This window comes from Nothoprocta perdicaria, unplaced genomic scaffold, assembly GCF_003342845.1.
Source record: "Nothoprocta perdicaria isolate Ctin4 unplaced genomic scaffold, notPer1 scaffold_93, whole genome shotgun sequence".
In the NCBI taxonomy this organism is placed as follows: Eukaryota; Metazoa; Chordata; class Aves; order Tinamiformes; family Tinamidae; genus Nothoprocta; species Nothoprocta perdicaria.
The window spans coordinates 1,453,393-1,478,528 of NW_020456232.1; the positions used below are offsets into that span (position 1 = coordinate 1,453,393).

Below are 25,136 nucleotides of genomic sequence, written 5' to 3' on the forward strand. Positions count from 1 at the left end.
TCTCTTGCCTTTGAGCAGGGTTCCTTCTACTGAAGATGCATTTTGAGCTGTGGGGAAGCCAAGCAAAGATGCTCGAGATGTGTGAGAGCTGAGGAGCTGCAGGCATGGGCACTGCAGAGGAGGAGTGGAGCCCTGGTTATCATGCTGACCGATGGGGACACTGCTCTTGCTGCAGTCCCAGGTCGTTTATGACAGGGTTTTCCTTGATATTGGAATATCTTTTTTGACTTTAGCTTGGAGGGAGCATCTCAGAGACACTGTCAGATGATGTACTTGCAGCAASTTAGTATAAAGCCCTTGTTTTGTGAAATCCTGGTGACCTGGGGCTGGTTTTTGTGCAAGAACATACTCTCAAAGGTTAACCAGGGGTCCCACCCCACTTCCTTCCCTTCTATGTGCTACCAAAAGCTCTTAGCTGGATGGGAGGGCAGGGAGCCAGCCCAAAAAAGAAAGGAGCTTGTGAAGTACCCTCTGCCRTATCCAGTGAGCTGGCTTTCCTTTTACACAAGGTGTTAGTCCTCTTTCCAAGAGGCTAAAACAGTTTAAGTCCTCTTTAGATATTCACTAATTCTCTTTTGTTTTAGGCAAGGACTTTGGCAGGAGTGTTGGAAGCTCTTAGATTTGTCCTGTGGTTAATGCAAGAATTGTCAGATCCTGTTAGATTTATTGCAGCGTTTGAATAATGGAAGTTTACCTCTAAAGGGAAAGTCAAATAGGTTCGTTTGTTAGAGAACCTGAGGTTTAATTTAAATGATCTGTACAGTCTTTTGTGAACTTTTATGCAGTGACACAGCGGGATTTACATATGTAATGTTCTGGCTTTATTTGCTGGGATTGACTGTTAWAGGCCATGAGTAATACTGATCTACATTATGGATGGTACTAATACTTAAAATAGTGCCTTCCAGCTGAGGAAGTCTGTCCTTTGCAAGCAGTAATTAATTAAACCTCACAACAGTCTCATGAGATGGTGTTATCCCCTGTTTAACAGATGGCAAACACGAAGGCTAAGTGTCTTCAAGGATGAGTAGCGAGGCATTGTTGAATCGGGATTTAAAACTCTCACCTCCTTTTTTTTCTAGGGCCATTTTCTAATCCATTTTGTTTCAAGTAGTTTGAATTTGGTTGATAGTGACACTGCAAAGGTAGCTTCTATATCTCCTTTTGGTTTTGGTTTACGAGCTGAACTTTAGGGGAAAAAAAAATGATATTGTTCCTGTCATAAGTCTCCAAAAGGGAATATAGGCCTGCATTTCCTATGAGGGTGATGAGCACGTTGTCTTGAATCTGGATGGTTGTTTGATTTGCTGCTCTTGCTGAATTTCTTTGTGTATGCCTTTGAGCCAAGGACTATAAGTTGCAGTCATAGRAGTAGTCTACTTTCTGTCGAAAGACCTTAGGGAAGAAAAAAGAGTTTGATTAACAAAGTACAGTGCAGTAAACTCYGAGGAAATCCTTGTTTGGCATGGTGCTCGTCTTGCAAACCTTTCTAGAAAGTCTATGTCTGGGATAGGCTGTGCTAACTTTAAAGCATACCTCAGTGGAAAGCTCTTCCAAGTTAGGTGAGTTGGCYGCCAGTTTTAAGTTTAATGCAGCTAAAAAATTAAAGCAACATCATTCTTGAGAATTGCACTGTGTGAGAAAAGTAAATAGGCTCATCTGTGGATAAGCCTATTTGGAAATAAAACAAATTTGAGTCGTTTTCTTCAGCATTTGACTTGGGTGGTGGTTGGAAAATAGCCTGAAGGCTGCTATTGTGAAGTCAGTATTTCCTGTAATTTGTTTATGGAGTATTTTATTGTAATTTATAGGAGCGAAAATAGCATATAAGCTGAAGTAACTTTTAGTAGAGCCTACCTGTGAAGTGAGCTCAGAAACAGTTGTGGAGAGACTTGAAAAACAGCTTTCATATGGCTGTGTGGAGTGTGTCAGGTGCCAACCAGAAAAATGCAGAAGATGGAGCATCCTCTTCCAGAAACACGTGGGAATACAGATGGTCACAGATTTCCTGTTTAGAAAAAAAGCTTGGTAATTCCATCAATACTCTGAGGACAGATGAGAAACTGGATCATCAATGATTGGGGACATCAGGGAAAACTTAATGCATTCGAATGTATGGTTTTCCATGAAATCCCAGTTTTGAGTGAAAATGTTAKGGGAGTCCTGTTAATAATCTTCTCTTACTTTGTTTCCAATTAAGTGAGGAGGAGGCAATTCAAAGAGGAAATGTTTCAAATGCAAGAACTTCATTCCAAYTTAGTGGCTGTTGGCTTAAATTACTTGGTAGCCTTTTGGAAGTAGCGCTGTCAGGGCTACTGCTATTGCTGCTGTTGAGTGTGAAGTGAAAGGGTGAGAGGCAGGGAGAAGTGGCACATCAGGGAGCGTGGGGATAGGGAAATGCTAATGGGATAACTTGGGTAGATAGTGACAGAAAAGGGACTCTCCTGAAAACTGCACCAGCATGTTGGTAACGACGGATGTGTGGCTTGGGTTGTTAGCTTCTCCAGGGAAAATAAAGCACGGAGAAGTTTTTTKGGGGGTATTATTTTCCATCTTGATGAAAGGAAGGGATAAAGGACTCATRCTGATACTTGCACTAGGGATATCAGGCCCTGACTTCTATTTTGTTCTATTGTAATGCTGCTTCCTTGTCAGACAAATCTCTCCCTGCATGGAAGCAGGATGAGCAGTTGGAGCAATAGGAATTGTGCTACCCTGGACTCTGTAATCACTCACTTTGTTCCCCTGCACATCCCAAAGCCCCATCAGGTGTTCTCCTGTTTTTAGGTCAATGCCTGCTTTTTAGAGCAGGTAGGAAGAGGCATTTCCTATAGCAGAATGCAAGTTAATAGCGAGCGGGAAGTGAGAGCCTCTCCTCCTGCCTGGCTGAGGATCCCAACAGTCCTATGGACTTGTTACCTTTCCTTACTCATCTTGGAAGCCAGATGCTGCRTCCTTCCCCGAAGATGAGTGTCCCATAATGACATGAAGCGATTTGCGTTTGAAGAGTTTGGGCTGGATGTTGTGGGTGCCTCTGCTAGAAGTAGAACAGTTTAGGGAAACCCCAGCAGAGACTGTTGCTTGTTGTGATACTTGTATCCTCACAGAAATTTGCTTTGCAGAAAAGTCAAAGTTTTCCAGACTGATGTTCTTCCTCTTCATTCAGTTTAGTGTTTTGTTAGCTATGGAGAGTTTGTCAGAACTGTCAGTGATGTCTATTGATCTAATATTGGTCTATTGATTATGTGTTGTGCAGAGAAGCTGATTTGTTGCAGTGCAAGCTGTCTTAATTAGTTCACCAGCACATATGCGTAAAGTCTCTGGAAGATGAGATGTGTCCTTGGTTAATGTGGGGGTTTATTTTCTTTTCCATTAAGAAGAGGGTAGTGTATTTAGATCTCTTTATATGGAAATGAATCCATGTTCTATTTGCAGACAGCCAGTAAAGATCCGTATTATGCCGAGAAAATTGGGTCTTGAGTAGCCAGAAAGATTTAATTAAAAAGCAACATACAAAATTAATGCAGCTTATCTCCAGCTCCTTGTGATCTGAATAACTGTAAACAAGTAGCTCTGGCTGGTTATGCAAGTGGGTTTGGGAAACTGGTGTGTTCAGTATGTTTTCCAAGTATTAACTGATTTGTTTGGGATTGAGTCCATATAGTCTCATGAGACCTGTTCTCCTCATGGATTTGAAGCTGGATTTTTTTCAACTTGCAGTGGCATTTGCAGTTAAAGGGACTTATATTTTATTATCAGTGAGATTTTTCCAAGTGTGCCTGTATATAAGCAGGGCAGTAAACTGAAACATTTCTGTGTCTAAGGCAATATATCTTCTTGGGATGCACGTCACTTTTCAGGTAGGCAGCAACCCTTTTCCTTGCATTCTGTAGTCGCAGGAGGGATGGCAAATACAGGTTTTTTTTGTTTGTTTTTTGCTTTTTTTTTTTTTCCTTTTCCATTGGTTTGTGAAATTACTGAGATCACCTCATTTTTATATGTTGCAATTTAGGACCAGTTCTTTGCTTTTCCAGTTTTGCCCCTAAAGGTCTCATCAATGTGGAGCTCTGYGAGGAGAGCTCCCATGTTGGGTCTCCGGCTGTGGTGGTGGCACTCGCCACTGGGGCCACTTCAGACCTGTGTAATAGACCTGTGGAACTGCTGCACATTACTGTGGGCTGTCTATATTCAAGTGACTAAACTTAATGTTAATAAGTTTATATGTGTGTGTATATATATATAGTATATATACACTTTATAATAACTTTATATATATATAGTATATATATACACACTATATACTGTACTATATACTATACTGTGTATAGTATATATATATAGTATATAGTACAGTATATAGTGTGTATATATATACTGTACTATATATATACTGTACTATATATATACTGTACTATATATATACTGTACTATATATATACTGTACTATATATATACTGTACTATATATATATATACTGTGTATATATATACTGTACTATATACTATACTGTGTATAGTATATATATATAGTATATAGTACAGTATATAGTGTGTATATATATACACTATATATATATAGTAACAGGTAGGCCCAGTTTCAGCTTTCAACTAGGATTTGCAAGGCTGCTCTTCCATAAAAGCTTTTATTGCTTTGTTTACCCTTCAAAACCGCATGCCATTTTGTTTATGACAACTCTGTAGTCTCTGCATGTCACCAATACTGTTTGAACGGCAAACGACAGCTCCAAAGATAAGAGTTTCCAATTAAAGAATAATGTGCACCAGCAGAATGCTTTTTAATTTGAATGAAGGGTCTGTTTTTTTTGTTTCAGTGAATGATGAGAAGTAGCATAAACTGTGACTAAACATGAAAGGAAGGGGAGCAGCTTCTTCCTGCTCTCTTGCCTATTCAAAAATGAAGCTTTTCCCCAGCTGGGTGAATGAGTAGGKCCTTGGCTACTTTGGCTTTACATCACTGGATCTGATGCCAGTTAGAGGTACAGAGCATGTATGCATCAAATATCCTGCTTGACATACAGGTATGAATATGAATATTTTAGGCAGTGATTAAAATAATTTGGCTTCATTGTTTCTTTCTCAGGATGGAGCTTCTATTTTCTGAGTTTGTCATCCCATTACCTCACTTCACTTTTGTAATTCAGCTATTGTAATTCCTGCCAAATTGTATTACTTGATTTTTAAATAAATGAAAGCACTTCTTAATGTTTATGGTTTGCTGAGGCAGAGATTGGCAACCAGAAATGGTTCAGTGCTCCAGCACAGGGCTGAAAGCTGCAGCAGAGGTTAATATTCCCAGAAAAAAAAAAATGTAAATTGATTGTTTGCTACTCTTCCATTCTATCAGTAAAGATATAATCGGCTTCAGATGAGATTTTATCCATTGTAGCTTTATAGTAGTGGTTTAAGTAATCAGGAATGAAAATGAGGTTTTAAATCTTTGATGCTATAAGATATTCCAGCCTTCCAGGCACAACATTTAATTATATGAGGCAGGTTTTGCTTGAGCTTTAATAAGCAGTTGTGTCTGTGCAGACCAGCTCAGATACGAGGAGAAATGCACATGACTTTCCCAAACTGGAAGTTATCTTCCTGCAAAATTTAGAAAAACTTGGTCTTCACCAAGYGACAGCAAATTGAAGAGGAGACTGAATATTTATGTGAGGGACAGAAGCATCCTCTGTGGAGGTCTGCTAAGTGCTCCTTAGGACCAGCAGCTTTTGGTGGCCCTGGGCAAATCACAGGAGCTGCCGGCGCCTTGGCTTGCCCTCAGTGCAAAGCGAATATGCTTCTCGCACAGCTTGGAGACCTAATTAARATTTTTCCAAGCACTTCCAGATCCTCAAATGAAAGGCAAACACAGAAAGCATTAAAATTAACAGCAGCTTATCAGTTGAGCATTAATGAATTAATAGATTTGTATAAATATAAAACTGATTTTTTTGTKGAAGATTTTAATTTAATTCCATCCTTAAAAAGCATAATTTGYGGGATCTATTTTAAGAAAGGTAAAAAGATATATAAATATATTTTATTTGGCAGTGGGATAATTTTCTGTGTGCATTATCAGCTCACATGCCTTATTGTATTAGGGATCTGGAGGTTTGGGAGTATGTGCTTCGCTCTAGGCTATATCCACATAAGGGAAGAATTGATTAGACTGTCTGCAGATACTTTCCCATTTCTCCTATAAACATATGACTGTTTTGAAGTTCCTTTTTGCTTTCCAAAGGGGGGGAAAAAAAGGCAGTTAAATTGACTTGGCTGTATTTATGTGTGCGTTTTCTTTATCTGCATTGGATGTACTCAAGTATTGCTGTAACAGGAAGGAGAAGTTGGAATGYGGATAATTCTTAAGGCTATTTTGTTTGCTCCATTTCTGTGGCAAATGTGGGAGTGACCAGACCTGAACTTGAATTGAGAGGATTTCCAGGCCGGCACTGGAAGAAAATTGTGGCTGACTTGCTTTGCTCTGACAGGCTGTTGCCAGTACATGGCAGGTATTGGAGTGGGGAAAAATAATTAGATTGGAGGAGTGCAGAAAAAGAGAGCAACATGAGCCATGTACCTTAAAGGAGTGTCTTTGGTGCGAAGGATTCTCCTCCATGGCCACAAGGCAGACACTTTCCCACCTTACAGGAGCCGTCAAGAGAAGGTGCGACCTTGCACCACAGCCTGGATCTTTTCCTTTGGACATTCAGCCCACACGAGCGTGCGGAGCCACCCGCTCTTCTGGTCCTCGCTTCAGAGGAGTAGGAGGACACACTAAAGAGGGCTGCTGGCTCTTGTGACAGGGAATGTGAGCAAGCTCATAGAGATGTCTGCTTTAAATCTTATCCCAAGGCCTTGTGCCTGCTCCAGATGAGTGGAAGGGTTTTTGTACATAGTGGCTAATGTATTATGTCTGTGAATAAGGTTGGATTTATTAACTTCCTAGAATTTACCCCATTAAAATATTGCTTGCAAAACATATATGATGGGGTCTGGTCTGCAAGGATATTCAAGGAACGTGTAATGAAATTGCAGCAAATGATCGRGTTGATCTGCTGCTATCTTTAAAATTGGGCCCGTTTTGTATTTGAATGTAAATCTGTCACCAGGCATGCTGCCGCGGTAATTCGCTGTCTAGTAGAAAATGTGTGTCAAACAGAATCTGTGTTATCAGTCTTTTTGCTTTACCTTTTCTCTTTATCTTAACTAGAAAGTAATGTATACRGTGGGGCCCTGCAGCCGTTCATCATAACACTTTTACTGCCTTGTTCAGCTGCCCTTTAGCTTTCCCTTAGCTCTCTTAAGGTAGCGTTTCGTTTGCTGCATAGCACAAGGGAATTTTTATATCATTTCCTAGAAGAAGATTTTAGCAAAATTAGCAGAGAATGCAATCCTGACATGTTTTTATCAGCAAAAATGGGAAATAACTGCAGAGGCAGCACCGGTTAATGTATTTTTGAGGTTAGGTGGCAACAGGCAATGAGGATTGAGCATCGTCTGCCGGGCACGATAGCGTGAGGCTGCAGCAGCAGGTATTCGTTTGCGCTCTGCTCTGATGGGGGAGAGTGTATGGCTGCCCGCGAGGCACAGGCTTTATCAGCGAGCGTTTGAAATCCAGCCTCTCTGTCCTCAATTTAGCGCCTGCCAGCAGACTACAGCCCCGGCTCGGTGTGTAGCGCAGGAAGGGAGCCTCGCTAAAGGCAAAGCACCATCGGGGAGCGTAAAAATCCAGCGCTGCGCAAGGAGGAGGCTGGAGGGGTAGGCCTGCGTGTGCTAACAGGCCAGTGCCCAAGCAGCCGCGTGCCCGGCGGGAGCTGCAAGGGCTGAGGAGCGCCCCGGGGCACGAGGCCGCCGAGGAGGGACCCGTTTGGTGGAGAGGGCAAGGCCGGGAGCCCATGGATCAGCCTGTCCCTGCAGCCCTGCGTGCGCGTGGGCGACCTCCCACCCGTGGGGATGCTCCAGCCGCCCGGCAGGTGGGAGAGCATCAGTGCAGAGCACCAGCCCCGCGTTTAGGCTTATATAAGAGTAACTGCATACGTAGAAAAGATCTGTGCTTTTTGCTAGTTAATGTTTTAAAGTGCCTTTTATTTATTTATTTTTATGCTGGCCAATGTAATTAAACCAGCACACACCCAAGGGTGGATTCAGGCGTCCTGATAAAAGCCGACTTTCCACTTCCCTTAGTATCTGTAAGGATATAATGTTATCTTTCCATGGCTGTAACTTCACCTACATACTTTGTACTTTGTGTTTTAAGCCTGCAAAGCTGATAAAGCTAAGGTAAATCAATCTCCCAGTGCAGAGCAGGTTATAGTGTTGAAGTAGTAAAAGAATAAGTGAATACTAATTACTTACACATTTTAAATTTTAGGAAGCCTTTTTCAAACACTTTTCTTTTTTTCATCAAACCCTTCATACAGCCTTTAGCTGAGGTATCTTAAACWCTGAAAGGCTTTCTCAAACATACATCTCAAACACACTTTGCCTGCTGTTACCGTAGTGTGCTGTCAGTGAAGTAGAGCAGAGAAGGAAATGCCCAATAAAAGATGGAAAGTTTTTACCTTCACAGCAGTTAATGTTATTTTAATGTTTCCTGTATGCATTCAATCAATTAGGGCCTGTAAACACCTATTTTATTTGCATGATYTGTTCAGCTCTATGGAGTTAAATGCTGTGGCGCTTCCCTGGTTGTTTGCATGCTTTGCTGTTCATTCTTTTGGCTTATTTTTAACTGGAGGATGCATATGGCAGTGGGAAACAGTGAAGTTCTCCTTCATTCGCACAATAAAGTACAAGAAAAAAATATAAAACATTAAAAATATTACCATGAAATCATAAAAACAGATCAACAGTGTGTGGGTATAACCATGTGAAAGCACTGTGATACTGTTTGAAATGCATCCAATTTATGTGACCAATCCCCTTCTAAAATCAGGACCTTTCTAATTGGGGACAAGTGTTGCATTGCAATGCCTTAGTGACATAAAGTCTGAAAGCTTCATATGGGCAGGCAGGAGACAGTTGATTGCACAGGGAAATAGCTGATCGGAATGGATAGCACGGAGCTGCTGGTAGGGAACAGCGGTGGGTTGTGAACTGAGGCAACCAAAGGTTCATTGACTTAGCGGCTGCCTGGATACATTATTGTTAAATTATGATGGGCCTGACTTAGGGCACGCTCAAGACGTTTTCCTTTTTAAACATTCAAATGAAATAAAATATTTACACGATGGGTTTGATTAATCAATTCTGAACTATTTGTTTATTCAATTTTGTGTCAGAGAACTGCGGTAAGTTGAGTAGAGATTCACAAATAAAGGCACATGATTCATTTAAAGCCCTGTTTTAATTCTAACTTGCTACTTGAAGATGTCTTACATTTTTAATATATGTTGAATTTGACTTTCTGTCTTTGCTAATATCTTTTTTTGCTGTTTTGTTCTTTTGATATCAAACCATTTTTAGAAAAGAGAAATAGCCATCTCTACAGCWATTTCTGTAAAACCTTATTTCCTGTAGAACAAAAGTAACAAAATAGAGCAAATATTGTTGGGATTCCTGTGAAATGTAATGAAATATTTATTTTTATCTGGCTTCTAGAATTACGTCATAGTAATGCAGTCCTCTTAACATAAGCAGAGTGCTTTAAATACTTGTTGAGAAGTTGTTATTAAGCACTGCAGGAGCACGGTAGGAAGCTGTGTCTGCACCACTACTGCATGACACATCCCTACTTGTAATCCCACTTCTCTCTGGTGCAATGTTCAGAGAGGACTTGGGTGGAGATGGGAACAGGTTCTCTAACCATACACAATAGTGAGTTTCCTGGGCACCTTTCATGGTAAGCACCACTTTTGACCATCTCTGCCTCCCTTTACCATGGAGGGAGCCTGGCTGACTTAGCACAGTTTGGCCGTGTGCTCTTTCAGCACCTAAAGCTTCATGGCTTGAATCTTGGGCCCGTTTTCGGATGGTGGAAATGTGCTGTTATTTCTTGCATCTCTGCAGGCCAGTTGAAATTACTCTGGCATTTCTGTAGTGTGGAATTTGATCAGGGAGCTCGTCAGCTGAACAGCGTAATCGCCTCTCTCCTGTGTACAGCGGTTGTCATGCCCCGTTTCCTCCCAACAAACTCCCTGTGTCAGTAACAGCCCCATTCTGCTCTGCAGGTAATTCCTCTTTTTTCTTTTTTCTTCCCTACTTTAAAACACTTTAAACRCATATACTTGGTTTGAAAAGTCATGCTGGCTGCCTCTTTGCATGGGGATCAACTTATTCGTTTTAAGACAAGAAGTTTTCTCTCTTTAAAGTGTCAAGATTTTTTTTTCCCATTCTTTGTTTAGTTTTCAGTCACTATTGTAGCTAGTTTTTATCAAATCAATGATCCTGATAACTTCAAACTGATCGGCTATTGTCCTGATGAACATGTCTACTTCACAATGTTGTTCTTTTTGCTTGGAGAAACAACTTGTTTTTCTTTTACACATTTTTTTTTTTTTAATTTCAGCTTTTAATATAAAAGGTTCTTATGTAGAAGCTGAGTTTAGAGAAGGCAAATTTTGAAAATACAGTGAACCGGAATGTTGCTAGACATCTTTTTGGTTCTTTAACAGTCAAACTGTATTTCACATCACAGTTTACACTACAGACAATGTTAAATAGYGTATGATTGCATCCTTTGGATGAAATCCTAGCTCTAATTGAGTCAGTGACAGAACTCACATTGATTTGAAAATCCCACTCACTGCCTGATTCATAACCAAGCTCCTCAGAAGAAGGATACCCTTGGAAAAACCTGGAGCCTGCAAAAGCCAGGGATGCAGTTTCTCTAYTTTTTTGGGGAGTTTGTGTAGGACAGAATGTAGAAAACAGAAGTGAAAGCTGATCTTACACTGGAGACTTCTAACACGGCCAGCAAAAACCCACAAAATAATTAAAAAAAAAAAAAAAAAAAAAAAAANAAAAAAAAAAAAAAAAAAAAAAAGGTTTCATTGTAATTGTGCAGCTCAGTTGTAGTTATACAGCTCTAATGGTAGAACACTTTTAAGCATTACCAGCTATGACTTCTCTGGTTTGTTGTGGTATTTTTCCTGTAATGGCAAATGTAAGAGATCACATAGGTTTCTGGAAAGGAAAAACAATTTTCTGCTTGTAAAAGGATGAGGTATTTGGTTGCTCTTTAAAGGCAACCTAGTGCAGCTTCATTTGTGACCCTCTCAATTTACAATACAGTTACTTKGTGGTTTATTTCTTGCGTTTTCCCTAAGCTCATTCCAAAGAGCTTTGTAATGAGGTCTGCAAGGGCCAAATGCAGTCCAGATGAAATCACTTGCATTCCACCTGCCTGCTCCGAGGCGCGCTCTGCACTTCAGTATGTGGGAGTCAGTAACAGGATCCCAATGAATAGCCTCTCTGTTCAGTAATGATCATGGGGAATTTTAGGAATGCCTAAAGAAAAGCATCTTTCTCTTGGAAAGGGTTTACTTTTAGCTTTTGGAGGTTTAGGTTGCAGGGAAAATGTAGTGGCTATGTAGACTATTGCCTGTATATTAAAAGAAAAGGAAAAATGCAAAGTCATGTTAATGTCAGAATTTTTAAAGTTCATCTGGAAAGACTCTCACTAAAACAATAGCAATTTTATTTTACAAATATGTCTGTATTTAGACATATACATATAAAAAATCACACAAGAAAAATGAACATGCATATGGTTTTTTTTTTTTTTTTTGTCTCTAGCTCATTTGTTCTTTTTATCTTTGTGTCACTCTTGTTTTTGCTTATTGTTTGCTTTTCTGGAGACTGTAAAGAATTTAATCTTTATCCAAGAGCTCACCTGAATGGTGCTCATTTCTAGATCTTTTATTCAGTTTTATCATAGAGTAGATTGATGTTTTCATCCTCTTGCTTTGTTTTCAAATTAATCATTGTTTTTCCCCATGACAAACTCCACTGAAGTGGGATATATCACAAGCTTAATTGTATACAAGTTCAAAAGATCAAGACCTCTGTGTAACTTCCATATAATTTCAAAGTAGTCTTTTTGGAAGTCCTAAATGAAGTAATTTTCACGCTTTGTTACTTTGGTTATGCAGAGTGTTTTAATTTCAGTACAGAATGTTCTCCTGTTTCTACAAAGTAACTTTTAGCATTATGTGTACTGGTCTAATCTCAGTTTCTTAATGCTGGATGCTCTTTCATGCCGCTGCAGTAACATCTTAGTGCAATTTACTTAATTACTGCAAATTTTCATGAGAAACAATAGTGAACAGCAACTGTCCATTAAATCTTTTGTTTTTCCCCTGTCATTTCGCAGGTAACCATTATAAAATGAAATAGGGCTAACATAAATTTTGGGTAAGATTTAATTCAAAGATTGAAGTTGGTTTGAACATTTGCTGGAGCACAGTTCTTCACGAGGTCTCTATTTGGACAAAAATCTCCTATTTAATCAAATGTAAATGTAGATGGTTTACATCATAGAGTCCATTTGGATGAAAGTRTATGTTTAGCTCTTTGCAAATTTGTGTATTTCCACTATAAATTATACTGGTTTGCTTCATTATTTTCATTTAGTCAAGCATGCACTCATATACACTGAAAATGCCATCAAAGTTTCATTGTTACTTTGGTATTTAAAATGTTTAGTTTAATTCTAAACTTAAGAATGGGACTTTTTTTTTACTTTTTTTGTTCCTACCATATATTAAATATGTTTTTTCCTCCTCTAATACAGAATTTTAGCATCATGAGATTATTTTTTTCTTTGAGCTCTTTCTCAGTGTTTGTGAGCTCTTTCTCAGATAAGAACTTTGAGCACAGAAACGATTAACATTCTGGTTGTATGTTATAATATTCCAAGCTTTTATTTTTTTTTTTGATGCGTAACTTCCAAAGGCGATGTGTTTTTAAACAAGAGACATAGCAAAAGTTTAGCAAGCGATTCCCGAGTGCTGCTTTGTTAAAAAGGCATCTCACAGTAGCTGGCTTGGAAACACAAATAGGATGGCATTTTGTGTCCCCCTATGCATAAGTGGAAGTAATAATCTTACAGAGCTGGTGTCCCATTGTTATGRAGTCTCATTATATCCAGTATTGGGCCAACTGTAAGCTTTGGATGGCTTCAGTAGAAGAAGAAATATTGTTGTGCCTATAGGTTTTTAATAAAARCCTGTATTTATATTATTATTTATGCAGTGTCATTCGTATGAATACATCTTACAATACGAATACTCAGACTCTCCAGGAGTGCCAAATASCCATTTTTGTGGAATATTCTGGAACTTTCTTAGGAAACTGATATTTTGTTGCAATAGGAAGGCTTTGTCATCTTCTGTCTCTTCCCAGCAAATCTGCCGGTTGGGACTCAGCAACATAATGAGGGCTGCAAGAGGATTTTTCTTGATCCCCAGCCAAGGCATAGGAATTAAAAACAAACTTTGTCACAGCTGCTCAAATTTGGTATGAGACTTTTCCCAAAGCCCTCTTGTAATTCCTTAGGCTGTTTTTGCCAGGAGTGGCCTCTAACGTATGAGCCTGTAACATATGAGGATGGCAGAGGTGAAAGCCAGGCTAGCAGCCGGGGAGGAGATCCTGGGGGAAGGAAGAGCACTCAGGCAATTTGGCATCTCCAAGTGACCACCATGGACTCCAGATCCAGGTGTGTCCAGCCACATCTCACCTGAGGAGTCAGTGATTGCARCAGGGCCAGAGTTTCATAAGCTCCATCTTGCTCCTCCTGCCTAAGATCATAGTTAGCCTCTTGCTTCTGGTTGAAGTGCTGATAAACTTATAAGGACTAGAGGGTTGAGACAGAGTACAAGTTGTGTATTTAAAGCAGTGGTCCTGCATGTGTAAGCTAAATATGTGCCTAAGTGACATTCTGGATTAAAACTGCAGTGCATGTTGCAGAATTGAATGCCTTTGGGTTCACGGTGAATTGGAGAAAGAAGAAAAATTATTATTATTAAATAGTAAAATGGAGATGCGCTACTCTAGAGGAGGGCATTGTGGCCTCAAAGGTAATGTAGCAGACAGTTAAAATGTAAAATCTTGTTTTAGAGACTGTTTCTGTAACCTTTGTGAGCATTTACTGAATAAATTTGTCACCCGAGACGGTTTGTGTCACAGCTTACTCACAGGTAACTTTACAGCATAATGTTCCAGGTATTTGATCTTGGATGGGATCATCATGGGAGACATCTGTCATTTGCCCAAGGAAACCATGTCCCAGCTGGTCTTCTAATGATAAAAGCTACTAGAGCTTGTAAGAGCTCCATCTAACCTCATTTGAGCTCCCCATAATTGAAGCTCTGTTAAGTAAGTAGGTGTGATCCTGGGCTGAATGAATCAGGGCCATAATTTGTAAAATAGGTTTGTGGAGATCTAACTGACAAGAGAAAGGTTGTGTTCCAAAAGGCACTTTCTATTCAGATGCTAAAAATATTGAGTCTTTTTTTAAGACAACTTTTGTTACCAACTCTACAGATAAATAAATAGCATTAAGTAAATAGGAAAGTGAGCCTAAAGTGAACATTAAAATAAAAAAAAAATAAAAAATAAAAAAAAATACTTTTCTGGTCAAAAATATGTCTAATGTAAATGATATATTGGGAATTAACATAGTAATTTAAACCAAGACCAGACATTGAACAGAAACATTGAAGAGAGTAGGAAAAATATCATGAATAGTTACCCATTCACTTCATTATTTTTCACACAGAAGGAGAAACAGCAGCAAAAATACAGGTCTTTGTTTCCTTGACATTCCTATATTATTTCTTCATTTCTTTAGCAAAATAAGTAACTTTTCTATTCTACTTAGTTTTTATATCATAAATTCTCAATTTTCATAACCACAATCTGAAAATGGACACTTAAGATGCTAAAATAGCTCATTATACTCCAAGCAAACTATGATGCAAATCAATGTATTCTTTCTCTGAGTCCTATCACCAGTGAAAGTATAATATGTGGAAGAAATCTGTTTTCATTTTGAGTTCTGAAGAAAATAGAAATAGATGGGGAAAAAAAGACTAAATATGTGTGTAAAATATGCTGCTTATTTTTTTGGACGATATTAGTTTGCGCTGACTTTATTGTGTTGTACTGTCAAGTTACTGCTATCTGAGAAAATCCATAAGCACTTTGCACTCGGTGTTGGGCCATTGTTGTCTGCCTCCTGGCTTAAGTGTTGAGGCAGCAAAGTGAGATTTTGCAGAATTATCACCTGCAATTTCTGCTTAGTGATTCCCTTTGCAATCTGTCACAGAACTGGGCTACCTGGAACACCTCCATCTTCAGCAAGTACAAATGAGGAAATAAATGGTATTTTCCCTGGCTGCAGACTAGCTGACGTTTGCTGTTTAGTTTATATTTCATGCATGCGGTTCCTAGGCATGGGCACAAATACTTGGGTCGTGTATTTTGTTGCCTCTCCACTTCCCTCGCTGGCACTCCRTGAGGGAGATCCCTTGAACCCTGCTGTGCCCTAGGGAACTGGGAAAGAGTGGGAGCGGGCGAGGAAAGCGGTCCCAGGCTCCTGGCCTGCTGCTGGGTGTGTGGAAGGGAGTGCACCCTCTGCTTTTAGTCCCCTGGCTTTGCCTGTGGAAAAGGCCCTGAGTACTCATGTACAACCACTGCTTGTGGTTGCCACAYGGGGTCCATGCAGGACGGTGATGTTGGTGCCATCTCCAATAAAACCTGGGTTTYATAAAGCTGAAGGAGGCAGTTGCTGCTGTGATGGCAACACTCTGTTGGCTTCTCCTTCCTGCTTCAGTTGTATCCTGCTTCCTCCGAGTTTCTTGTTTACTCTGTGGCAATCGTGGCTTTCTGTGAGACGATTTTGCAAACCTTCCTTATAGGTGTACGTGTACATGTACACATGTGCTGATATATTTTTTTTCTTAAAATGGACTTGTGGTTTGGAGGATTCTCTACATTTTACATTTTGATCTTTTCAAGTGAATGATGAAAATACTGTAAAAGATGTAGCACACTGCCAGAAAGAGGAAGAGTATAATGTATTTAGATTTAAAACTTACATCTTTGCAAAGGGGAATGTGAGAGCTTGATGCCAAAAGTAGAGGTGCAAAACAGTCCCAGACTGTAAAGATTAGGCAAGAGGGCTGCACACAGGCAAATACCCGCTAGGCTCAGCCTAACATATGTGCAAGGCGGGCCTASGTAAAGGCCCATGACTGCACTCAAGAAGAACTATTTCCTTGTGTTATTTACAAGTTACTTGCTTATTATTGTTTGGGAGCCTCTGGTAGGGCTTAATGATGTCAGCTGAGATTTTCCCACTGGCATCTGTGAACCTAGGACTTCCCCGTAGGGATTGAACATTGGATGATTCCTTGATCGTGACACATGTATGCACCAGAACCAACAGAAATGTGCTTGACCCCCAAAGAAAGAGCAATTGTAAAGTCCAGAGGAGAGTTAAGAGTTTTACTTCCCTGTTTTCTGTGTATTTCTGTAACTGTAACGCACTACTGGATGTTGGCCTTTATAATCCCATCATTCTCCATACCATCTTTCTTCCCAACATACATTTGGGCATGATGTTTTTACTGCTCCCATTACAACCCTCTGCAGAAGTCAATTTTCCTTACGGTTGTAAAGCTGTATGAAATCCCAGGCTTTAAATCCTTTAAAACATTAATCCCTAGCTCTAGCGTTTTGTGAAATGCCAACTGCTGTTAGCATACTGCAATTAAAGTGCACATAGGGTAATACTGAAGAAAAAGATGAGTGCATCTGCCCTCCCTCAATAGGAATGTAAGGGGGCAGGCCCATGTTGACCTGACCTGGTGAAAAACTTCTTCTGAGAGATTCTCTCTTCTTTAGCTTTTTCTTACCCCACTATAATGTGCTCTTCCCTCAGCTGTGTTCATGCCTTTATAAAAAGGGAAAGAGTAGGGCTTAGGCTGTTTTTCTTTACTGGCATCATTTCAGGGTCTCTCAGACCACCGCATAGACACAGCCATATGAGTGTCACAGTGGAAAAATATTGGTTTACCTAATTCTGCACCAAAGATGGTAGGAAACTCTTAAAACAGCTTTGTCGCTGGGAAATCGTAGTGGTCAACTTGGATTGTCCCTGCTTTTCTGGTGCCTGGCGAAGCAGTCCCCTGAGAGAAGGTGCCAGTGGGCCTTGTGTTCACTTACCCTATATGTTTTTAAAGGCCTTCAGAGGAAGATCACAGTGACTTAATACAGACATTTAAACTTCTGTGTACAAAATCCTTGCTTTTCCTGCTGGCTCCCTACAAAGATGTTATGAATTTCTCTAAGTACATGTTTTTTGCTGGGTGCCACGGTTGGGCAGATTTGACCATATGTCTTTATCAGCTTGTTCTGGCCAGAAGTACTTTGCTGTCATAAAACCCATCAAGGCCAATATTCTTCAAGAAAAGAAAACAGTGCTGGTTTCCCCTCGCTCTCCTTCCCCCATCACCATCCAGCAGTGTTGTCACAAACGCTGGCTGCCTTATTAATCTTCCACATGGTCTATTAGCTCTTCTGTTATGACAGAAATTACTGCTCTGCCTGGAATTCTACTGCAGGGCTTCCAATCACARATTTTTTCCTTTAGCAACAATAAAATATTTCAATTTTTAGCATTCTGTACAGCTGACTAGTTCCACTAGGGACCAGATAGCTTTGGTATTGTTAGCTTTGGCAGTTACTAAACTTAAACATAATTATCTATGTTCTTTAGAATGATTGAATATTTGCATTTTTAGAAACGAGTAGGACATATGTTTTATTTTTCTCTCCTCTGTTGGGTCCCTGTTCCTGGTCATATRCTGGCAGTGCCACTCGCTCTTGGTGGAGGTGTGAGCTGTGTCTAACCCATTTATTGCTGTCTGTTTCTTGATGGAGGTTGGGGAGTTGGGCACAGCGGCCCCACATGGGAGCATTTGCTCCTTGCAGATTTTGTCGTGGCTTTGGCTTTGGCTGTATGTTAGTGGGATTTGTGGAAGTCTGTCGCCCCTGATGGGCCCTGGGTGAAAAGGGGGCCTCTGCTCTGTGGTGGTGAGTGTCTGGAGTGGCAATCTGTGCCTGGGCTGATGTGGGGGATAGGTCTGTCCCGTGTGATTCCCTCCAATTATTCAGCCTTTATGCAGAGAGTGGTGTCGTGGTCATGAGCAATGTGTACCTGTGGCTTTCTTGCTTTCTGTGTTGAGCTGGATTGCCAGCACAGTTCAGCCCTGTGTTACTGATTTGCAAAAAGATAACAATGCAAAAGAACATGCTTGCAAGCAGAAAGGCTTAATGAACTCTGCATCTAGCTCTACKTCACTCTTGAACAGCCATCGTTAGCTTGAGAGTCAGTAGTCTGAAGGGCACAAGGACAGCTCTGTGATCTCCACTGGTTCCATTGCTAAATTGCTTGGTTGAGCACTGTCATGCATAGTGTAATAAAGAGGTTCCAACATGGTGATTTATAAGTTATGCAATGTGATTTAGAACTTGACGTGACAAAAATAAGAGAAATATATGGCTTGATGTACAACAGGCTGGCTGTGTGGTTGTGGACGCATTTATGTAGTTATAAATCAAAACTTATGCTGTACTTCTCTTATTGTTGATCAAACTAATCTTATACTTTAATTTATTATTCTGTAGCTATGCACATAATTTCCAYTTGACAGCTCATTTCACAGTTTGTTTAAGCAAGCCCCAGATTTCAGTTAGCATCATGTGATAATAAAGTTAGGCCTCAGGGCCACCTCTTATTAATTGTTTATAAATATTACATAAATATTACTTTTTTTGTTCTTCTTCTCTCTTTAACCTTGAGAGAATCAAGAGTTGTAGGAAGAGATGATATCTTTTATCAGGCTACCTGGTGAGACCAATAAAAAAGCTTTCGGGCAAACAGGCTCCTCTTTATGACTCTGAAAGATGCCTCTGATATTTCTATTGATCATTTGTGTGTTCTTTCTACAAAAAATAAAAAATTGGCAAGATTTTTTGTTGTTTCTTGAAAAAGATTGACTGGAGACTACTTATAGAGTTGGGAGCAAGACCTTTCCAAGTGGAATTGAGGGGGAAAAAAAGATCTAAAATTTCCCTTTGTTCCTTCTTCTCCTCAGAGCACTATTGAGATCTTTCTTGGGAAGAACAAGGCTAAGAGGAACTCCTGTTTTTGTGTTCCTCAGGTTCAGACAAAGATGAACTTTGTCTTTTGGAGACTGTGCAGAGAAGGGTCAGATGCCAAAACCTGGCATAGTAATGACTGCTAGTTYCCTGACAGAGAAAGCATTTCTTACCCTTGACAGTCTTGCTATGCATTGCCTAATACAAAAAGCCTTTTTATGTAGGACCAGGASTCTTCTTTCCTTTTCCTTTTTCTTTTTTTTTTCTCCTCCCTTCTGTTTACAAAAAAGTTTCAAGTTAAATAACTCCAACTGGAGCTGCTGGAGTGGTTAGCGTGAAGCTTTGTTTTAGGTCTGGATATGCAGTAGAGTCTATGTTGGTGAGGATCATGTATGGATTTTCTTATGGTGATAGCGTGCTATCAGTTATCTCTGCAGATCTTTCCATGTATCACTAGTGTTCAGTGCCGTGGTCTGTGAACTTTAACTTACTCCTAGACAGAAGTAAATGCAGTTTATTCCTTTCTTCTTGAGAGACCCTAGAAAATAGTACACAGGTTTTCATCTGTGCTTGTATGAAAAACATCCAAATGCCTTTGCACTTTTTGTAGACTAGGGAGCATGAAGTATGTGAATCACCCTTCAATGTGCTTTTTAGATGGGCTCCAGAGTTTGTGTTTGCCCAATATTTGACTGATCTTGCCCTAAGCTAGCTGTGACTTAACCCACATCGGGAACGGGCAATGTTTGCTTAATTAAGAAGGGTAGGAAAAGAGTGACAAGCCATTTCAGGTCCCTCGGGTAGCATGGTCTAACTGTTACAGTGCTGTCAGACTTCTGTTGTAGATTCATTTGAAGACTGAACATGAAGGTGGGTTTTATACCTTGATTTTCAGAATTGCTCTTTTAATAGACCCCTAAAAGTTTAGATTTTCTTTTATCTCGTAGGTCCATCTGCTGTTGAGGTACTTTATGTCTGCTCGGTTTCCTTCAGTTTTCTCTTAAACGGACAAACACAGCTAAAAACTGTCATCACCCTTCATGCGCTCCTGCAGTTGCCTCCTGTTATCCTTGTTCTCCTCCAAATTCTTCTGCTCTGTTTTCTCTCCCCTAGATGGACTTTCTTCAATGCTTTGAGCACRGCCATTGCATTCCTGTGACCCACAGTTTTGGGTGTCACTCAGATTCCCTGGGGTCACAGCATAAAGGCTGTTGCATGGAGGGGATTCTGCAGGGTGCTGAACAGCTGTTGGAAAAAGCCTCTTATCTGTGCACACATCTAATCTTTTCTCCAGATTCTCATTATCTCATGTTTCTGTTATTGTAACAGGCTGGCCTTGAAAAATGCAGTCTTAGRACACTCAAATCAATTTTAAATGTTTCTGCAGTTTTTAGCCTGCTCTTCTGATGGTGTCATTACCCTGTTTGCTTGTCCTACTTCTGGCTTCTTGTGCATCAAACATAACTGCCCTTTTGTACTTTTGAGGTCCTTCACTGTGATTCCCAGTGACCGTCACCTCTTCTCTGTCTCTCTCAGTAATAAGAAAGCTCTTCTCAGCCCAGCCAGTCCAGGACCTAAGACTTACTGTTTACTTTTTGCATTTTTGACTCAAGAGCTTCATAATCTGATTTTTGCTGTGTCTTGCACTTCAGAAAGTGCCAGTGTAACATCTGGCATCTACCTCGTTATTCTTCTGCAGTTCCGTGTATGAAGTCTTCATAAACAAACCACCGTTTCAAGACTCTTGTCCAAACAATATTCTCTCCTTATTTTTAACATCCCTTCATTTACCTGCATGGGTCTCTAGCAACTTGTTTTGTTATAAGCTGTTCGGGATAGGAAATGTTTGATTCTATTCTGGTGTAGTGCCAGGCAAAATAGTATGTGGCCCATGACTACAGCTCTGAGGTGCTATGGAAAAACAGATGATATTGCTGTGCTCTTCCAAAATGTTTTAGTTGTAACAGCTTGTGGGTGAAACCTGGCCCAGCTAGATGCTCAGAGAATTTAAAAAAGGACGTGTGTGAAAACCACACAGGGGCTCCTCAAGTTCTATAATGCGACTCTTGCTCACACTTTACCCGAGTCTTGTATTCCTGGAGCTTGCCCATTATTCCTTGTAACATGAAATCTTCCCGAGTTCATGTTTCTCGTCCAAAGGAGACACGAAATGCAAACAATTAAAATCAGCTAGCATTTATTCTGGGAAGATATAAATGTGGCAGCACTGTTCAGCTGCTGCTTTGTGATGATTATTAATCATCCAGGATGCTTTATGAATGCTAAACACTGCCCTGGTACAATGCAGTGGGGAATGACGTGCCTCATCCAGAGCTTCCAATGCTATCAGTCATAGTTTGTCATAGTTTATCTTTAAGTGTCTCTGCTCTGAAATGTTTCTCTTGATACCATACCCATATGGACTATACAAGAGGTGGTTTTGCCCCTACTGAGATGCAGTGGACAATGCCAGCTTTATGCTAATCTTCTCTTGCTTTATTGTTTCACAGAAGGAAGAGTTTTCCAGCACATCAATCTAACTAGACTTCTGCTTATTCGTCCAGTCCAGAACTACCTTGTAAGTTACTTGCTTTTAAATTGGAAATTACGGTTGAGTGGAATTTATGAATGTGGTATTTCACCTTCTTTTTCTGTTTCTTTAATGTATGAGTTTAAGCTTATAGTTCACTATTGCATTACCCTTTAGAATCAATTACATGTTTATGGGTATGTTACTAGTCTTCACATAAATTATCTTGCAATTGGTACAATTAAACTGATTAAGGATGTCGGAGAACAAAGAGGCTGTTGCTTTAGGAGGTGATTTCTAGATCTGAAGTATTTCATAGCAGTGTTGTCCTATGCTATTTTTTAAATCACAGCCTGCCACCATCGTTCTTGTGGTTTCTATTGTGGTGCCAGCTTTAAGTGGATCAGGAGCTAATTTTGGTCTTAAAGAACAAAGCAAAAGACACACAATCTTTTTGTATAGTGGTGTCATTGTGGCTGGGGTAGCACACTGTGCCATAGAGACATGAACAAGTCATTCTTGTGGGTAGAAATTTCAGGGACTTAGTAATGTCACTGAAATCTTCATAACCTGAACACGTTGCTTAACCAGACAGCTTTGTAATTGAGGAGTCAGCTTGATTGTCAGGGGGATTTGACTGTAGCATTTAGTGCACAAGTTGTTYGCACTGGAAAAAAATAGTGGCTGGTGAATTCTGAGATTCTGTTGTTATCATTATTTCTCTAAAGAGAGCTCACCCAGTTGGTGTGGGGTTAGTTGGGATGCATGACCATATGGATGACCAAGCTGTGAAGAGAAAATTCATAAAGTAAYGGTGGAAACAGTTCTGTGCAGAAGGGCACAGAACTGGGCAGTTCTCGGGAATCCCAGATTGCAGGTCACTCCAGCAAAAATGTAACACATCCTTGGCCCTTGCCAAGCTCTAGTTTGTTTCGTACTAATCTCAGTAATTTTCATGACAAAACCAAGCCAACAAAAAGATCAGCCAGATGTTCCATCTCATTCTTGCTCTCTCTAAATCAGACCTCTTCATGACTGAATTTTGAACCCTGCTGTCACAGATAAATCTGCATATGACATTGGCAGCAGAYTGAGCTGCTGGGGTGCAAAGCCTACGATGTGCTGACAAATACTGGCTCAGTGACCTAGATTTAGCAAGATATCTTTCCGTCAGTCTTTCATTATATATTTTGACAGCTATTCAAAATATCAAGCCCCAAGGAATCCTCCAGGCCCCAAAGAGTTGCATCTCAAATCACCCCTGCTCTGTTTGCTGTTACCTTACTGAGGCTACTGCCACCTGCTCACTTGAGGACTAGTAAAGCAGGATATATTGCCTAACTGGCACCTCCTAGAAGAGAAGGGATCATAGGGTTGTTCTAGACCTCTCTGAAGTTTGCACTAAGAAACATCAGACATATTCCTCTGCTGCTGCTGAATGTCTCACTCCTTGGCATGCATTGGTGTGTCCTGAAAGCTCATTGCCATGGGCTCAGTTTAATCTGTTGAATTAAGCTGGAAAACTTAAATAGCAGTTCAACGATAAACCATAGTTTATCATATCACAGTCAYCGTGAAGCAGCCACACTGCTCTCTAGGCCACCATTCCTAGCGGAATGGGTGCTCTGAATCAGCCAAGGAAACCTCATAATCAGCACTCATGAAAGACTGAAGCTTTTCTGCTATGTCTTAGTTGTGAGAAAGTCCTCATGTACCTGGTAGTGAAGGAAAAGAGGAGTCTGCCTGGTAAAGGTTGTGGAATTACTTCATACACTTACAAAATTGCCTCAATCCTAGACTAAACAACTCAAGYTGATCTCCTATTCCCAGCTCCGTATTCTCCAAGATTTACCAAACATKGATGTGGTTTTTCTTTTTTTTCCCCTTTGCTGTTGCACATGATTCAGTGTTAACTGATGTTAACTGCTAATGCTTATATTGAAGCTGTTTATATTATTGCTAAAGCTTAAATCGGTGATTAGAACAATGAAAAATTATATCATTTTCCTGGAAATCTGGCTAGGGCTAGGCAGACCTTACTAACTGGCACTTGAGAAATTGTGGGTGGATGCTGTACTCCCAAGGGGCGAAGGAGTTGACAATAGCATGTCAACTACAATTGACAACCATCAAACAGCACCAGAATTCTGTCTGGCCRTTTGTATGGAGCCAAGGACAACGTGTGCTCTTCAGAAACCAAGTGGAGAACCAAGTGCTGAGCACTGGGAGGGAAACAGTATCTGCCTCTCCTGGAATGCAGACAGTGCTCACGTCGTTAATCAGGTGCAGGGGGCTTTTGGTGTGTACGGATGCATGCAGACACGTGGCCTTTCTAAATTGCAGCGTGGCCCTAATTACTTACGATCCAAAATGCCAAAAACAATTAGGTTACCCTTGGACTCACTTATATTTGTTAGGAAGCATTTTAATTTAAAAGTGAGCATTAAAAAAAATAAATAAATAAATAAATAAATCCTAAAACGTAGCATCTGGGTTCAGTGTTCTCTAAAAAGAATGCCATGATCCATGAAGATTTATCTTCATCAACTGCATTTGCATGCTGTAATTAAGCCTACAATGGCTTTGTTGGCTCTGGTTGTTTTATACTTGGCTTGGAAACCTGTTTGAAACYTTCTCAAATAGTTTTCTCAATAGTTTTTTTTCCTACAGGAATATTGAAAGTGTAAAGGCTGCAATCTCAGGCTAAAAGTGTAAAAGACTCAGTCCTTGCAGCAGAGATACTAGTAAACCTTCTTTCCATTAAGTGCATGAGATTTCACGSTGGTACAGATTTATTTAGCAGAGCAGCCTGATGGAAATAATGGGAACACGGACTGCTATATAATAAGCAATTCTAAGAAAAAAAAACGGAGTTTGTTTAAAACATCTCATTTCAGCTGTTGCTCTGTCTGATGCTTTTTGTGTTATTAAATRACACGGTGACTTTACAGCAATTAGCGCACGGCTTGTTTTGCTGCTCTGCTGCTGCTGCAGCCCGGGTTGCCCGGCCACAGCGCGGCCAGGGCCCAGGCCCGGGCAGGCTGCGTGTGCCACCGTCCCCTCACGTGCCGCCTGTGGCGGGTCTCAGTCTCCTTCAGAGATGCTTGGACCCTCGGTTGTCTTTTGTTTCTTTTCCTTCTCTCCTTGCTGATTCTGTTGGTTGCAGTGAATTGTTCTGACACCGGAATAAGGCRTGTAATTGTGGTGGGGGGCAGTAGCAGAAGTCAACCAGGGTATGTGGTTTTCTTTGAAGACTTAAATACCTCCTTTGTGAAACTTAATATTGGCCAGAGAAAAATTGCTTGTTCATTCTTTCTCTTTGAAGCACATCAGGCATTTTGCCTTCTGTTTGTTGAATTGGTTAAAAATTAAATATTTCATAGAAATCTCCTGGGGAGAAAGAACCAACCGATTTCCCCTTTATTTTAGATACAGGGTTTTTCAGACTTCATATCTTTTTATTCTCATAGGCACCAGTCACAAAAAAGGAA

At 40.3% G+C, this 25,136-nt stretch overlaps 1 protein-coding gene across 2 annotated transcripts in view; it reads left to right on the forward strand.

The window, feature by feature from the left end:
* The window catches only part of PLCB4 (phospholipase C beta 4), a 190,301-nt gene that overhangs the window by 46,376 nt on the left and 118,789 nt on the right, over positions 1–25,136 (forward strand). For both annotated transcript variants that reach the window (XM_026052876.1, XM_026052877.1), the window contains exon 3: positions 21,626–21,693. The gene's annotated coding sequence lies outside the window, so the exon portion shown is untranslated. The remainder of the gene's footprint in view (positions 1–21,625; positions 21,694–25,136) is intronic.